Here is a 15,193-nt window from a genome sequence, read left to right as displayed (position 1 = left end):
TGACACTTCCTTCTTCTCCACTTTTGCTTCATGAGGTCTGAAACAGAGAGAGAGAGCACAAGGCGTGTGTAAGTGAGAACCGACAATGCCATGTCCCGCACGCAAACTCAGTGTAATCTACTGAAACACTGTTCCTTTCCGCATCTGCAGACAGTCTGGATATTTAGGTCCAAGACAGTTCTTTGTGGTCCTCAGACATTTCCACAAGCATTTCCCGCTCCTCCCAAGCTGCACTGGGTGAGAAAACTACTGGGCCCATTCCCCTCCAAAGCCACAATCTCCAGATTTCCCCTTGACAATTATTTCACCAGGCAGCCTCCATACAAAATCAGGAGGAATAAAATGATGAAGGGGGGTAAGGAATTAATTGACAAGTATTCCTAAATCAATGTGACAAGGTATACTGCCTGGAATGACTTAGTCCAAAACAGCCCCAGACACTCCCTTTCGGATCTTACCACCAGTAGCATGTCAGATCTGCAAGAGTCCAAAAAGTGAGTAGAAAGCAGGAGACTTGGCTGCAGAATTCCAGGCAAGTTGGAAGCGCTGTTTGAAGGGCCGGAACTCTGGACACAGTGTCATGGGCGTGCCATAAATAGTAGCAGATGAGACCTGTACCCTGTTTACAGGGTGCTCATTCAGGGCAGTGGCTGCATTTGGCCAAGTGCCAAGAGACTAGAGGGCAAAGACCAGATCCCTGATTACAGGGCGGTCGTTGGCAGCAGGCTGTGAAGACAGCACGAGGCCAAGAGACCCAGAGGGCCTCGGAGACGCACACCCTAGTTACAGGGAGGTCAAGCTGCCCACGTAACGGAAATGATTCTAATTACCCAGATTTCAAAAGCAACGTCCAACCTGTACCCTGATTACAGGGTGGTCGCTGGCATTAGCCAAAGAGGAGAGACCATAACCTGAATTACAGGAAGGTCAAGCTGTCAAAGTACCAAAGAGCTGGATATGTCCCATCCTAGAGAGGCTTGTGACATGGACCCTAATTACAGGGATGTCACGCTGACTAATGGGGCAGAGCACGGCGTAAAGCCAGAAGAGCAAGAGGGCAGAGACCCGGACCCCAGTTACAGGGCGGTCACATTGCTCAGTTGAACAAAGAGCTCAATGCCCCTCCAAAGACAGGGGGAGGTGACTTGCACCCTGATTACAGGGCAGTCACATTCACCAACCTGTTAACGGAGACCCAAAGGGCCTCGGAGACGCAAACCCTAGTTACAGGGAGGTCAAGCTGCCCATGTTATGGTCTAGATTCTAATCCCCCAGATTTCAAAAGCGAGATGCAACCTGTTCCCTGATTACAGGGTGGTCACTGGCATTAGCCAAATAGGGGAGACCATAACCTGATTTACAGGAAGGTCAAGCTGTCAAAGTACCAAAGAGCTCAATATGTCCCATCCTAGAGAGGCTTGTGACATAGACCCTAATTACAGGGTTGTCACGCTGACTAATGGGGCAGAGCACGGCGTAAAGCCAAATGAGCAAGAGGGCAGAGACCCGGACCCCAGATACAGGGCGGTCACATTGCTCAGTTTAACAAAGAGCTCAATGCCCCTCCAAAGACAGAGGGAGGTGACTGGCATTCTGATTACAGGGCAGTCACTCACACTAGCCAGATAACCCAGCAGAATGTCAGAAGGACACAATGGCACATACCGGGACCCAGCTTACAGGGCGGTCAGTCTTCGTAGGTTTCCACAGAGATCGATACCCCCCAGAAGAGAGAGAGACTCAGTCTCTCCCCTAATTACAAAATGAGGCCTTCCAGCAACCTGCTGATGTGGCATGCTGTCAAAAGAATGAAGGGCAGGTACCAAAATCCTTGATACAGAGTGGTCATGTTGTCCAGGTTCTAGCACATGCTTTACTTCCTTTGACCTAAATCACGCTCATTAAAGGCCATTCATTGCCATCAACCCACTAATAGGAATTCAACCTAAAGAAAGCAGAAGTGGAGAGAGATTCTCCTATGCACTAAAAGATGATATCTGAGCTTTTACTGTTCCCTTTTGTGTGGAGGAGGAGGATAAATATATTAATACACATTCAGCTCTTTTTCCAATTCTGAGGAGAGTAAAGAAAAAGCACTGCAGTGATTTAACTGAAAGAACTCAAAATAAATAAATAAATGCAGATGTTCACACCCATTTGTATCACATGCACTCACATACACATACATACAAAAGAAAGGGGGACTTCCCAGAACAGAAAGAGAGCTCACTGCAGTAGGTCACTTGACCCACAGTGTTAAACTTGACCAATCTTCCTCCCCTCCAAAAAAAAAGGGAAAAGGCATAAGACCTGGATCCTGCTTATTTACAGGGGGGTCATACTATTCAAGGGATTAAAAGGCTTGAGATCCCCATACAGTGTAATAAGATGACTGGAGGCCTGATTACAGGCAGTTTACTGTGCCCAGAGTCCCTTTCCTTTGCCTCCAGCTTCAGTGACTTCTCTTCTTTCTTCCCCTTGGCTTGACATTCCTCAACCTTTCTTCTTGTCCACTTGTGTTTGAAGATGCCTGAAACAGAGAGAGGGAGCACAGAAGCATGTGTTAGTCAGACACCCTTACAACAACTCCACAACTCTCAGATAAGATTTTCCCCTCCTGAGTCAGAAAAGTACCAAATCTTTCGCGCTGAGCTCCTCCTCCTGCATCACCTCAGCCATTCCGGCCCACCCCTTCAGAGACACCTCAGCCTTTCCTGCCCAGGCTCTGACACCCCCCGCAATTCAGAGTCTCCACAGCATTTCCCGCCCAGGCTCCGAACCCTCCCCCCATTAGGGTCACCTCAGTGTTTCCCGCCCAGGCTCTGACCCACCCCATTCAGAGTCACCACAGACTTTCGCGCCCAGGCTCTGACTCCCCTTCCCCAACCACTTCAGATTCACCTCAGTGTTTCCCATCCAGGCTCTCACCCCGCCCCCACCCGCATTTCAGAGTCACCTCAGTGTTTTCTTGCCCAGGCTCTGACACCTCCCACTCTTCAGAATCACCACAACATTTCCCGCCCAGGCTCCAACCTCCCCACCCCCTTAGGGTCACCTCAGCTTTTCCCACCCAAGTGCCGGACTCCTCCTCCCCAGCCACCTCAGACTTTCCTGCCCAGACTCCAGGTTCCTCCTCTGGTGTTACCCAGGCTCCGAACCCACCCCCGTTAAGAGTCACCACAGATTTTCCCATCCAGGCTCTGCAACCCCCCGCAATTCAGAGTCACCACAGCCTTTCCCACCCTGGCTCTGACCCACCCACTTCAGAGTCACCTGAGCCTTTCCCGCCCAGGCTCTGACCCAGCCCGTTCAGAGTCACCTCAGCCTTTCCAGCCCACGATCTGACACCTCCCCCTCTTCAGAATCACCACAGCATTTCTCGCCCAGGCTCCAACCTCTCCACCCTCTTAGGGTCACCTCAGCTTTTCCCACCCAGGCTCTGACCCAGCCCCTTCAGAGTCACCTCAGCCTTTCCAGCCCACGCTCTGACACCTCCCCCTCTTCAGAATCACCACAGCATTTCCCGCCCAGGCTCCCACCTCCCCACCCCCTTAGGGTCACCTCAGCGTTTCCCACCCAAGTGCTGGACTCCTCCTCCTGTGCCACCTCAGACTTTCCTGCCCAGGCTCCGACCCCCGACTCTTTCGGAGTTACCTCAGCCTTTCCCGCCAATGCTCTGACCTCACCCCCTCTTCAGAGTCACCACAGCATTTCCCTCCCAGGCTCCGACCCTCCCCCTCTTAGAGTCACCTCAGCGTTTCCGACCCAGGCTCTGACCCTCACCATTCAGAGTCACCACAGCCTTTCCTGCCCGGCTCCAACCCACCCTTTCAGAGTCACCTGAGCCTTTTCCACCCTGGCTCTGATCCCACCCACTTCAGAGTCACCTCAGCCTTTCCAGCCCATGCTCTGACACCTCTCCCTCTTCAGAATCACCACAGCATTTCCCACCCAGGCTCCCACCTCCCCACCCCATTAGGGTCACCTCAGCTTTTCCCACCCAAGTGCTGGACTCCTACTCCTCTGCCACCTCAGACTTTCCTGCCCAGGCTCCGACCCCAACTCTTTCAGAGTCACCTCAGCTTTTCCCACCCAGGCTCTGACCCAGCCCCTTCAGAGTCACCTCAGCCTTTCCCGCCAATGCTCTGACACAGCCCCTTCAGAGTCACCTCAGCCTTTCCCGCCCAGGCTCTGACCCAGCCCCTTCAGAGTCACCTCAGTGTTTTCTTGCCCAGGCTCTGACACCTCCCACTCTTCAGAATCACCACAGCATTTCCCGCCCAGGCTCCAACCTCTCCACCCTCTTAGGGTCACCTCAGCTTTTCCCACCCAGGCTCTGACCCAGCCCCTTCAGAGTCACCTCAGCCTTTCCAGCCCACGCTCTGACACCTCCCCCTCTTCAGAATCACCACAGCATTTCCCGCCCAGGCTCCCACCTCCCCTCAGCGTTTCCCGCCCAAATGCTGGACTCCTCCTCCTCTGCCACCTCAGACTTTCCTGCCCAGGCTCCGACCTCCGACTCTTTCCGAGTTACCTCAGCCTTTCCCGCCAATGCTCTGACCTCACCCCGCTTCAGAGTCACCACAGACTTTCCCGCCCAGGCTGTGACCCCCACTCCCCAACCACTTCAAATTCACCATAGTGTGCCGGTCTCCTCCTCCTCAGCCACCTCAGACTTTCCTGCCCAGACTCCAGGTTCCTCCTCTGGTGTTACCCAGGCTCTGGCCTCCTCCCTTCAGAGAAACCTCAGATTTTCCCGCCCAGGTTCCGACCCAGCCCCTTCAGAGTCACCTCAGCTTTTCCCACCCAGGCTCTGACCCAGCCCCTTCAGAGTCACCTCAGCCTTTCCAGCCCACGCTCTGACACCTCCCCCTCTTCAGAATCACCACAGCATTTCCTGCCCAGGCTCCCACCTCCCCACCCCCTTAGGGTCACCTCAGCGTTTCCCACCCAAGTGCTGGACTCCTCCTCCTGTGCCACCTCAGACTTTCCTGCCCAGGCTCCGACCCCCGACTCTTTCGGAGTTACCTCAGCCTTTCCCGCCAATGCTCTGACCTCACCCCCTCTTCAGAGTCACCACAGCATTTCCCTCCCAGGCTCCGACCCTCCCCCTCTTAGAGTCACCTCAGCGTTTCCGACCCAGGCTCTGACCCTCACCATTCAGAGTCACCACAGCCTTTCCTGCCCGGCTCCAACCCACCCTTTCAGAGTCACCTGAGCCTTTTCCACCCTGGCTCTGATCCCACCCACTTCAGAGTCACCTCAGCCTTTCCAGCCCATGCTCTGACACCTCTCCCTCTTCAGAATCACCACAGCATTTCCCACCCAGGCTCCCACCTCCCCACCCCATTAGGGTCACCTCAGCTTTTCCCACCCAAGTGCTGGACTCCTACTCCTCTGCCACCTCAGACTTTCCTGCCCAGGCTCCGACCCCAACTCTTTCAGAGTCACCTCAGCTTTTCCCACCCAGGCTCCGACACAGCCCCTTCAGAGTCACCTCAGCCTTTCCCGCCCAGGCTCTGACCCAGCCCCTTCAGAGTCACCTCAGTGTTTTCTTGCCCAGGCTCTGACACCTCCCACTCTTCAGAATCACCACAGCATTTCCCGCCCAGGCTCCAACCTCTCCACCCTCTTAGGGTCACCACAGCTTTTCCCACCTAGGCTCTGACCCAGCCCCTTCAGAGTCACCTCAGCCTTTCCAGCCCACGCTCTGACACCTCCCCCTCTTCAGAATCACCACAGCATTTCCCGCCCAGGCTCCCACCTCCCCTCAGCGTTTCCCGCCCAAATGCTGGACTCCTCCTCCTCCTCTGCCACCTCAGACTTTCCTGCCCAGGCTCCGACCTCCGACTCTTTCCGAGTTACCTCAGCCTTTCCCGCCAATGCTCTGACCTCACCCCCCTTCAGAGTCACCACAGACTTTCCCGCCCAGGCTGTGACCCCCACTCCCCAACCACTTCAAATTCACCATAGTGTGCCGGTCTCCTCCTCCTCAGTCACCTCAGACTTTCCTGCCCAGACTCCAGGTTCCTCCTCTGGTGTTACCCAGGCTCTGGCCTCCTCCCTTCAGAGACACCTCAGACTTTCCCGCCCAGGCTCCGACCCAACCCCTTCAGAGTCACCTCAGCCTTTCCCGCCCAGGCTCTGACCCAGCCCCTTCAGAGTCACCTCAGCCTTTCCAGCCCACGCTCTGACACCTCCCCCTCTTCAGATTGACCACAGCATTTCCCGCCCAGGCTCCCACCTCCCCATCCCCTTAGGGTCACCTCAGCGTTTCCCGCCCAAGTGCTGGACTTCTCCACCTCTGCCACCTCAGACTTTCCTGCCCAGGCTCCGACCCCAACTCTTTCAGAGTCACCTCAGCTTTTCCCACCCAGGCTCTGACCCACCCACTTCAGAGTCACCTGAGCCTTTCCCGCCCAGGCTCTGACCCAGCCTGTTCAGAGTCACCTCAGCCTTTCCAGCCCACGCTCTGACACCTCCCCCTCTTCAGAATCACCACAGCATTTCTCGCCCAGGCTCCAACCTCTCCACCCTCTTAGGGTCACCTCAGCTTTTCCCACCCAGGCTCTGACCCAGCCCCTTCAGAGTCACCTCAGCCTTTCCAGCCCACGCTCTGACACCTCCCCCTCTTCAGAATCACCACAGCATTTCCTGCCCAGGCTCTCACCTCCCCACCCCCTTAGGGTCACCTCAGCGTTTCCCACCCAAGTGCTGGACTCCTCCTCCTGTGCCACCTCAGACTTTCCTGCCCAGGCTCCGACCCCCGACTCTTTCGGAGTTACCTCAGCCTTTACTGCCAATGCTCCGACCTTACCCCCCTTTAGAGTCACCACAGACTTTCCTGCCCAGGCTGTGACCCCCGCTCCCCAACCACTTCAGATTCACCTCAGTGTTTCCCATCCAGCTCTCACCTCCCCATCCCCAGTTCAGAATCACCTCAGTGTTTCCCGCCCAGGCTCTGACCCACCCCCTTCAGAGTCACCACAGCCTTTATGTTTATGTTTATGTATCTTTAGCATCCTCATAGCCAAGATGGAGTCTGCTCTGCAGGCAGCTCTGACCAAGAAAAGGGCCACGCGGGAACGCAGCAGGGAAAGATCCTTCTACCCCAGGGGCATCTGTTCCAACCCCGCCAGAGTGAACACACACACACACACCGGAAGAATATAGGAAAGGGAAATATTTGTTTCCACAGGGATGAAAGGAGAAAAATAACAGGGGGAAAGATGTGGGAAGCAGTAAGACAGGATTTCATTCATTACAAGGCCCCACTAGTATCACAGTCGGAAAGAACTGGGGGGAGAACGGTAATTCTATTTTGTAGAGGAGTTTGCTATTTCAAAATCAGATTTCATTCTGATTTGGAATCATATTCAAAAATTTTGAAATTCTGTGTGAAATGGAATTGCTGATCTCCACTGAGCTCTAAAGCAGCCTTGTAGGCTGCCCCAGAGCTGGAGACCCTTGGAGCCTTACAAGACCTAGCTCCACGGTAGCACACCTGGTGGGCTGTCCTGGAGCCATGGACCCTAAGAGCCCTACCTGGCGAGGAGTCACGAGCCTGGCAGCTGGGGCTCCCGCAACTTTCAGGCTCCCAGCTTCCCATCAGCCCACCAGGCAGGCAGCTGAGGAGCTGGGAGCCTGGAAACCCAGGTTCCCCAGCAGCGTGCCACATGGTCTATCAAGGAGCCCGGCAGCTGAGCTGTCAGGAAGCCAAGCAAGTTTCTGATGGAATTTTGCCTGGCCGGCAAAGTTCCATTGGAAACATGCTTGGTTTCTGGTGGATTCTGTCAGAATTGACACAGTCCTGCAGTGTGTTTCAATTTCAACAAAAGAGCAAACTCTGGCAATTGTTTTTTTCTAACAAGCTCCGCTAATTAGCAGTGGAGAGCAACACGACACAATAGTTTTAACAATAAGGCCATTATAGACAAATCAAACAGCAGGGAAGATAATTTTTAAATAGGCAGAAGGTATGGTAATTATTCAGTGGAAATGCAACCTGCACCAATGCAGTCTTTGAGAGGTTTAACCAACTTTACACCAGGTTAACTAGCAGCAACCTATTCTATTGAATAGTCAGTCCTGACAGATCTTTTGTTTAGCTGTGGAAGCCCTTTCTTTTTCTAGGTACGCATGATGACTCTGGCTGAGGTATGCTAGAATGGTACTTTGCTGAATTAGAGCCCTCATCATCATACCATCGGGTTTCAGGTCTCTCATAGCGTGCCATTCATCCTCTAAGAAGGAAGAAGCCAGTGCACCTGCGACTCATCAGCTGCCTCTGAATTGGGTTTAAGTGAAGGGGGAAAGGGGCATGTCAGAGTACCTGTAAACAGAGAAAAGACGACTATTGAATCTATTGAAGTCATGGAGTTCCCCTAGTGTAACTGCAGCTGCTGCACACTTCTTCACGGGCTTTTTCTACAGCAGGCGAACAATCACCTAATATTGAGTATTTGCTTTCCAAGTTGCCCACTTTTGAATAATAAATCATAGGGCAAGGGTAATAAATAAAAAGCACATCCCCATGCATATTTCAATGGAACAAAAAGCACCTGGTATAGGAGAAATGAATTAACAAATGCAAAGAGAGAGAGGCTGTTTCAATTCATTATGCACAAGAGAGTTTTCTTCACAGCATTAGCAAAATTAATGCCTCCATAGTGAATTATATCTTCATGCACCCAGTAAAAATTCTGTTTAGTGCTTGTAGATCTCAAAACACTTTACAAATGAGGTCAGTACAATCATCTCCCCTCCCCCACTTTTTTTTTTAAATGGAGGGGGACACTGGCACAGGGAGGCAAAGTGACCACCAAGTGACCCAAGGACAGCCAGTGACCCAGCAGCAGAGGCAGGAATAGAAACCAGGTCGCCTGAATCCCAGGCCAGTGCTCTAAACCACTAGACCACACTACCTCACATGTATTAGCATATTGAAAATTGAGTGCACCGTAAAAGTCAATTTCTGAGAAACTTGGGATTGAATTAAATATAAAAATATTACATTAATCTACTTTTTAAAAAATGTCTGAACGGGAAAGGTGCAGAAACCACGGGACCTTGCTAGTTTTAGTCCAATCTTATCATAGCCACAATCATATATTGTGCTCAGGAAGTGAGCTCTAGGGCCTGCAGCTCTCAAGCAATCTATAAGCCTGGGAACAGTGAAGGAACCAAACAAAGGCCTATTCTTGTGCACCTTAGAAGCTTTAGGAGGGCAACCTTATGCACCTAAGTGGCAGTGCGATCTCCATTCTCAAGATCACACTGCAGTCTGCCCAAAACGTGTGATCCAAGAGAAAAATCAAACTTGCACCACTACAGGGTAGTTACTTCCAACGACCGCCTGAAAAGGGTAAAAAGATGTTAATTAAATTAAACGTAACAATACCAAAATTCTTCACAAGTTTATCAGATTCCTTTTTGTTTAGCCAAAGAAAGAACTGAGACTATACTTGAATGTATACATTTTATTAATTGAATTACATAAATAGTAACAAATACATTCATAAATAAGGAGTTACAGAAAGCAAAGCAATGTGATATGACAATCAAAGTTCAATCCATGCATTTAACATGGGGTCGTTATCACACTTTTATCAAATAGGTATAATCAGACCTAGATAATTCATTTCACACATCAGAAAGTGGCGATTTTAGCAAAATCATCTTAATACAGAACAGAATTAACTACCAGTGTAAGTCCTTTAATACAGGTCATTGTTCAACTTCGAATTGGCAGAAGTGGAAGTTTTCCACAATTATTACACTTTGAAACGCTCAATAAGGTTTAAAGGATCCCCTAAAGCTGCAGAAATGCTACCCTCTTGAAAGTCTCTGGAGATATCTTTATTCTGCCTGGTCATCTTCATCCAAGATTTTGGAATTAGGAATGACAGTAAGAACTGAGGTAGCCAGGTGGGTCCTGCATCCCTGTTGAGCTAAAAATTCAAACCTCAGTGCTTTCAAACACCTACCCGAAATTAACTTTCACACCAATCAAATTGCACCAAACAGGCAACCTCAGCTTTCCCCTCTAAAGACATCTACTAATGTACGGATACAAAAACATCTAAAATTGCCAACAATTCACACTAAACCAATACCAGAAAAACAGTCATAATCACAAAATACTGCACCTCTACCCAAATACCAAGACTTAACAGAAAAATACCTACCTAAAACATCCACATCATCATCCTTTGAATTCAATAAGCGTAAAAGACTACTAAAACACCACGACTGCCACTTCCACCAATGGACACAACTACTAAAAACACTCTCACTTCTGACACAATAGGTACAAAGTTAATATTGAATGTGTGGTACACTTTGGTTGGTGTGACCGTTTAAGTAGAGTAGGTGTTTGAAAGTTGTGAAGTGCGGAGAGTAACTGCCAGTTGCCAGAACATTTAGTTGTGTTTGCTTCCTTTTAGAAATGTGTGAGAAATACACAAGTTAGGCCTTCTTCTCCACTTCTGCTTCATGATGGCTGAATCAGAGAGAGGGAGCACAAGGCGTGTGTAAATGAGAACCGCTTTCGACAACGGTCCAAAACCGCCGCGGACACTCACTTTCGGATCGTACCACCAATAGCATGTCAGGTCTCCAAGAGTCCAAGAAGTGAGCAGAAAGCAGGAGACTTGGCTGCAGAATTCCAGGCATGTTGGAAGCGCTGTTGGATGGGCCGGAACTCTGGACACAGTCTCATGGGGGCGCCAGAAATAGTAGTAGATGAGACCTGTACCCTGTTTACAGGGTGCTCATTCAGGGCAGTGGCTGCATTTGGCCAAGTGCCAAAAGACTAGAGGGCACAGACCCGATCCCTGATTACAGGGCGGTCGTTCGCAACAGGTTGTGAAGACAGCACGAGGCCAAGAGACCCAGAGGGCCTCGGAGACGCACACCCTAGTTACAGGGAGGTCAAGCTGCCCACATAACGGAAAAGATTCTAATTACCCAGATTTCAAAAGCGAGATGCAACCTGTACCCTGATTACAGCGTGGTCGCTGGCATTAGCCAAAGAGGAGAGACCATAACCTGAATTACAGGAAGGTCAAGCTGTCAAAGTACCAAAGAGCTCAATATGTCCTATCCTAGAGAGGCTTGTGACATAGACCCTAATTACAGGGTTGTCACGCTGACTAATGGGGCAGAGCACGGCGTAAAGCCAAATGAGCAAGAGGGCAGAGACCCAGACACCAGATACAGGGCGGTCACATTGCTCAGTTTAACAAAGAGCTCAATGCCCCTCCAAAGACAGGGGGAGGTGACTTGCACCCTGATGACAGGGCAGTCACCGTCAATAGCCAGATAACGGAGCAGAATGTCAAAACGACACAATAGCACAAACCGGGACCCAGCTTACAGGGCGGTCACGCTGCTCAAGGTATTAAGAGGCTCGAGATTCCCCTACAGCCTAATTACATGACCTGAGGCCTGATTTGAGGTTGGTTACTGTGCCCAGAGTTCCTTTCCTTGTCCTCCATCTTCTTTTCTCCTCCGTGTATGGCATTCCTGACACTTCCTTCTTCTCCACTTGTGCTTCATGATGTCTGAAACAGAGAGATAGAGCACAAGGCGTGTGTAAGTGAGAACCGACAATGCCACGTCCCGCACGCAAACTCAGTGTAAGCTACTGATACACGGTTCTTTTCCGCATCTGCAGACAGTCTGGATATTTAGGTCCAATACAGTTCTCTGTGGTTTCTTCGGGCAGAATTAGATCCTCACTAGCTGAGCACCATCTTTCGGAAACCGGCCATCGGCGGGCGCCCCCCTCTGGCCTGGCGGGGCGCCCGCCGATGGCCGCCAGGCCAGAGGGGGGGCGCCCGCCGATGACCTTCACCCTGGTGGGGAATACACATCTCCAACACCCACAGAAAGTAACCGGAGAATGGGAAACATTGCAGCCATGGCTATCTGGGGGGTCTGGTAAGTCGGCCAGAGTGGTGGAGGTACAGAACGTCACAGCATGAAAACGTTATGTTTCTTCGGGCAGAATTAGACCCTCACTAGCTGAGCACCATCTTTCGGAAACCGGCCATCGGCGGGGCGCCCCCCCTCTGGCCTGGCGGCCATCGGCGGGGCGCCCCCCCTCTGGCCTGGCGGCCATCGGCGGGGCGCCCCCCCTCTGGCCTGGCGGCCATCGGCGGGGCGCCCCCCCTCTGGCCTGGCGGCCATCGGCGGGGCGCCCCCCCTCTGGCCTGGCGGCCATCGGCGGGGCGCCCCCCCTCTGGCCTGGCGGCCATCGGCGGGGCGCCCCCCCTCTGGCCTGGCGGCCATCGGCGGGGCGCCCCCCCTCTGGCCTGGCGGCCATCGGCGGGGCGCCCCCCCTCTGGCCTGGCGGCCATCGGCGGGGCGCCCCCCCTCTGGCCTGGCGGCCATCGGCGGGGCGCCCCCCCTCTGGCCTGGCGGCCATCGGCGGGGCGCCCCCCCTCTGGCCTGGCGGCCATCGGCGGGGCGCCCCCCCTCTGGCCTGGCGGCCATCGGCGGGGCGCCCCCCCTCTGGCCTGGCGGCCATCGGCGGGGCGCCCCCCCTCTGGCCTGGCGGCCATCGGCGGGGCGCCCCCCCTCTGGCCTGGCGGCCATCGGCGGGGCGCCCCCCCTCTGGCCTGGCGGCCATCGGCGGGGCGCCCCCCCTCTGGCCTGGCGGCCATCGGCGGGGCGCCCCCCCTCTGGCCTGGCGGCCATCGGCGGGGCGCCCCCCCTCTGGCCTGGCGGCCATCGGCGGGGCGCCCCCCCTCTGGCCTGGCGGCCATCGGCGGGGCGCCCCCCCTCTGGCCTGGCGGCCATCGGCGGGGCGCCCCCCCTCTGGCCTGGCGGCCATCGGCGGGGCGCCCCCCCTCTGGCCTGGCGGCCATCGGCGGGGCGCCCCCCCTCTGGCCTGGCGGCCATCGGCGGGGCGCCCCCCCTCTGGCCTGGCGGCCATCGGCGGGGCGCCCCCCCTCTGGCCTGGCGGCCATCGGCGGGGCGCCCCCCCTCTGGCCTGGCGGCCATCGGCGGGGCGCCCCCCCTCTGGCCTGGCGGCCATCGGCGGGGCGCCCCCCCTCTGGCCTGGCGGCCATCGGCGGGGCGCCCCCCCTCTGGCCTGGCGGCCATCGGCGGGGCGCCCCCCCTCTGGCCTGGCGGCCATCGGCGGGGCGCCCCCCCTCTGGCCTGGCGGCCATCGGCGGGGCGCCCCCCCTCTGGCCTGGCGGCCATCGGCGGGGCGCCCCCCCTCTGGCCTGGCGGCCATCGGCGGGGCGCCCCCCCTCTGGCCTGGCGGCCATCGGCGGGGCGCCCCCCCTCTGGCCTGGCGGCCATCGGCGGGGCGCCCCCCCTCTGGCCTGGCGGCCATCGGCGGGGCGCCCCCCCTCTGGCCTGGCGGCCATCGGCGGGGCGCCCCCCCTCTGGCCTGGCGGCCATCGGCGGGGCGCCCCCCCTCTGGCCTGGCGGCCATCGGCGGGGCGCCCCCCCTCTGGCCTGGCGGCCATCGGCGGGGCGCCCCCCCTCTGGCCTGGCGGCCATCGGCGGGGCGCCCCCCCTCTGGCCTGGCGGCCATCGGCGGGGCGCCCCCCCTCTGGCCTGGCGGCCATCGGCGGGGCGCCCCCCCTCTGGCCTGGCGGCCATCGGCGGGGCGCCCCCCCTCTGGCCTGGCGGCCATCGGCGGGGCGCCCCCCCTCTGGCCTGGCGGCCATCGGCGGGGCGCCCCCCCTCTGGCCTGGCGGCCATCGGCGGGGCGCCCCCCCTCTGGCCTGGCGGCCATCGGCGGGGCGCCCCCCCTCTGGCCTGGCGGCCATCGGCGGGGCGCCCCCCCTCTGGCCTGGCGGCCATCGGCGGGGCGCCCCCCCTCTGGCCTGGCGGCCATCGGCGGGGCGCCCCCCCTCTGGCCTGGCGGCCATCGGCGGGGCGCCCCCCCTCTGGCCTGGCGGCCATCGGCGGGGCGCCCCCCCTCTGGCCTGGCGGCCATCGGCGGGGCGCCCCCCCTCTGGCCTGGCGGCCATCGGCGGGGCGCCCCCCCTCTGGCCTGGCGGCCATCGGCGGGCGCCCCCCTCTGGCCTGGCGGAAAGCCGACCAGAAGCGATATGGCTGCAGCTTTTTAAGGCCCAGTCGCCCTGGCCAGGCGTTCCTTTTCTATGGCTGGAGAGTTCTGCTTCTGGCACAGCAGCTTTCTGCTCACATACCCGATGGGATGTCTCTCCCCCTTTCCGTCAATCTGCATTGGCGCCACACCCAGCCCTCTTCTGAAGCGTCAGTGAACACCAGAAAGAGCTTGTCAAAGTCCTGCTTTACCAGCACCGAGCCCTTGACCAGAGCCTCTTTCAGAGCACAGAGACCCCTCTGCCACTGCGTGGTCCAGACCACCTTATCTGGATTTCCCTTCTTACATACCTTAGTGATTCGGGTGGCTATGAAGCTAAAGTGGGGAACGAATCTCCGGTAGTAGCCCGCCATCCCAATGAAAGCCTGGACTTGCTTTTTCATCTGGGGAACGGGCCCATCTCTGATCACCTCCACCTGAGCCGGCTCTAGCTTTAGGCAGCCGCCCCCCATTTTGTGGCCCAGGTCTGACATCTCTCACAACTCCCGCCCCCGCCCACCTTTGCACTTCCCAGCTTTTATAGTCAGACCTGTGTTCTGGAGCCAGTTCAGCCCTTGTTTAACCTGGGCCACATGGTCCTCCCAGGTCTGGCTAAAAATGCAGATATCATCACTATATGCCAAGGCAAAATTCTCCCTCTGAATGAGTAACTGGTCCACCAGACGCTGGAAGGTGGCAGGTGCCCCATTTAGGCCCAAAAGGTAGGACCAGGAACTCTTATAACCCCAGAAGGGTGATAAAAGCAGATTTCTGCCCAGCATCCAGATCCAAAAGGTACTTGCCTGTAGCCCTTGGTGAGATCCATAGTAGTGAGATAACGACCCCCACCTCCCCGTCCCGTCTAGAAGATCATCAGGCCTAGGCATGGGGTAGGCATCGAACTTGGTGATGGCATTAAGCCTCCGGTAATCCGCACAAAACCAGATTGACCCGTCCTTCTTGGGGACCAACACTATGGGAGAGGCCCAAGGGCTGGAAGACAGCTGGACCACCCCTATAGCCAGCATGTCCTTGACCTCTCTCTCCAGGTTGGGCTTTTTTCCCAGTGACCTGGAACGGGGAGCATCTTACCGCGGGGTGGGCTCCTGTCGCCACCTGGTG

At 55.9% G+C, this 15,193-nt stretch overlaps 1 long non-coding RNA gene across 1 annotated transcript in view; it reads right to left on the bottom strand.

The window, feature by feature from the left end:
* Positions 1 to 1,109: 1,109 nt before the first annotated feature.
* LOC135977741 (uncharacterized) overlaps positions 1,110 to 15,193 on the bottom strand; it is a 33,147-nt gene continuing 19,063 nt past the window's right edge. Inside the window, exons 4-5 of the long non-coding RNA XR_010595193.1 lie at positions 8,205 to 8,332; positions 1,110 to 2,530 (exon numbers count right to left, since the gene is read on the bottom strand). This is a non-coding gene — a long non-coding RNA (uncharacterized LOC135977741). The remainder of the gene's footprint in view (positions 2,531 to 8,204; positions 8,333 to 15,193) is intronic.

This window comes from Chrysemys picta, unplaced genomic scaffold (assembly GCF_011386835.1).
Source record: "Chrysemys picta bellii isolate R12L10 unplaced genomic scaffold, ASM1138683v2 scaf22, whole genome shotgun sequence".
NCBI classification, from domain to species: Eukaryota; Metazoa; Chordata; order Testudines; family Emydidae; genus Chrysemys; species Chrysemys picta.
Note: the sequence above shows the minus strand (reverse complement) of the source record. Positions and strands in the feature narration are given on the sequence as shown.